Consider the following 2242-nt stretch of genomic DNA (forward strand, 5'->3'; position numbering starts at 1 on the left):
TCTCTTTTTCCTGTGTTTATTCGGACCTAATTCATTTCTACTGAAAAATTATTGACCTACAAAAACAAGTTTCTGACCTAATCAATGAGTTCTCCGTCAGAGACAAAAAGACAAAGTAAAAGGAGAGGAACAAATTTCAGCTCACACACTGTGCTTTGTCCAATAACGGTGCCTGATGAAGTTAGCATGAACGCTACTGAGGTGATTATATTAGGGGCATAAATTGCGGAGCTGCGGTGGCCGAGTGGTTAAGGCGTTGGATTAGAAATCCAACCGGTTTTCCCCGCGCAGGTTCGAGTCCTGCTAGCAGCGATCATCGTTAAAAGCGTTTTCTTCCGGCAGCCGCTGACCCGGAACTCCTTTGCTATTTTGGTGCCAAGTATGTGGATCACCATCATGCTTTCAGCTCCATGGCTCCGGGCCGAGTGCAGGAAGGTGAGCTTGAAGAGGACACCTGGGTGCCCTCGGGCTGGCATGGACAAGATAAGCCGAATGATTCAGTGCTGTTCCCTTTCTCTGGTTCCATGAGGGAAATCACAATGTGAGCAGATTGAAAAAAAACAGCATCAGGAGCACAAGGACAAAACAAGGTCTGATGTCAGGGGAAGATTCTTATGGAATGACACACAGAACATAAGAAATAAATTTCATCAGAATACACTGAATGATCATTTCAAAATGCTGCTTGGATGATATGACATCGTGTTCATTCAAACACATTGCTGCAAGCTGGTCATTATTGGGCGTTAGGAACTCCTGGTTATAGCAGATTGGGAATGGAAGGAGCAGCTTCACATCTGCACATTGACAGGTCAAACTGTGTCTCAGATTGACAGCTCCCAGGACAGGTTTTCCTCTCCTCTCGCTCTGTGCTGTGGATTCTCGGGGATTAGTTGGAGTTTCCCAGCTCAGTAACTGTGAAAGCCTCTGAGGCCGGCGATGCTCACAGTGTCTGTTCCCCAGATTCAGGGGGCTGCAGCCAATCAGAGCTGTGCCTGGGTGAACCCAGAGCTGGTTGAAACGATGATATTGTTCACAAGCTGAATTCTATTTGATCAGATGTAGATACAGATTGTGTGCACTCAGTCACTAAACAACAAGATCCCGCCTTCATGTAGAGATGATAATAGGGGATGGAGGGATACAGTGAGTTAGAGCAGTGAGACACTGACCGCCAGGCAATACTTCAGTGACAGAAATCTCTATAAATTCCAGCTGTATCCATAGAGTTCCTTTTGGAGAAACAGAAGCTGCAGTCTCAGCTCTCATAAGAACATAAGAAATAGGAGCAGGAGTAGGCCACCCAGCCACTCGAGCCTGCTCCACCATTCAATAAGATCATGGCTGATGTGAAGTGGATCAGTTCCACTTTCCCGCTTTCTCCCCATAACCCTTAATTCCCTTGTCTATCGGAAACCTATATACCCGTGACTTAAATATATTCAGCGCGGTAGCCTCCACCATTTTATTGGGCAGAGAATTCCAGAGATTCACCACCTTCTGAAAGAAGAAGTTCCTCCTCAACTCTGTTTTAAACTGCCCCCTTCCCACCCCACCCCCCCTCCACCCCCGGCCCCCGCCACCACCCCCCCCCAGCCCCCCCGCCACCGCCCACCCACCCCTCCCCATGCCGCCGCTCTTATTTTGAGGCTGTGCCCTCTAGTTCTGGTTTCCTTTCTAAGTGGAAAGAATCTCTCTACCTCTACCCTATCCATCCTCTTCATTATCTAATATGTCTCTATAAGATCACCCCTCAGCCTTCTAAATTCCAACGAGTGCAGACCCAATCTACTCAATCTCTCCTCATAAGCTAACCCCCCTCATCTCCGGTATCAGCCGAGTGAACCTTCTCTGTACTCCCTCCAGGGCCAACATATCCTTTCGCAGACAAGGGGACCAAAATTGCGCACAGTCGTCAGGAAGGCGGATTGAATGTTTGGCTTCATAACTGGAGATGCTGAACATAAAAACTGGGAAGTTCTGCTCAATCTTTATGAAGTCCTGATTAACTGTAGCCATTTTAGGATTGCCCCCAGACCCGGTAACCACACTTTACAAAGTGTGTGAGTCCTTATGAAGGGGGAAAGGAGATTTACTGTTTTGGATCCAGCGGTGAGGGATTTTAGCTCCAAGGTATGGCTGGATAACTCGGAGTTTCTCTCTTTGCAGCAAAACGGATTGAGCGGCGCTGGAAGAGAGGTGTCAAAGAGTAGAACATATTGAACTAAGGTACACAGGGGGA

The 2242-nt window shown here is 47.6% G+C and overlaps 1 non-coding gene across 1 annotated transcript; it reads left to right on the forward strand.

Moving 5' to 3' along the window:
* Positions 1-230: 230 nt before the first annotated feature.
* On the forward strand, positions 231-312 carry trnas-aga (transfer RNA serine (anticodon AGA)). Its single transcript has one exon. It is a non-coding gene; the product is annotated as a tRNA-Ser (tRNA).
* The last annotated feature ends 1930 nt before the right edge of the window (positions 313-2242 follow it).

This window comes from Carcharhinus amblyrhynchos, unplaced genomic scaffold (genome assembly GCF_965287045.1).
Source record: "Carcharhinus amblyrhynchos unplaced genomic scaffold, sCarAmb.v2.hapA scaffold_79, whole genome shotgun sequence".
Lineage (NCBI taxonomy): Eukaryota > Metazoa > Chordata > Chondrichthyes > Carcharhiniformes > Carcharhinidae > Carcharhinus > Carcharhinus amblyrhynchos.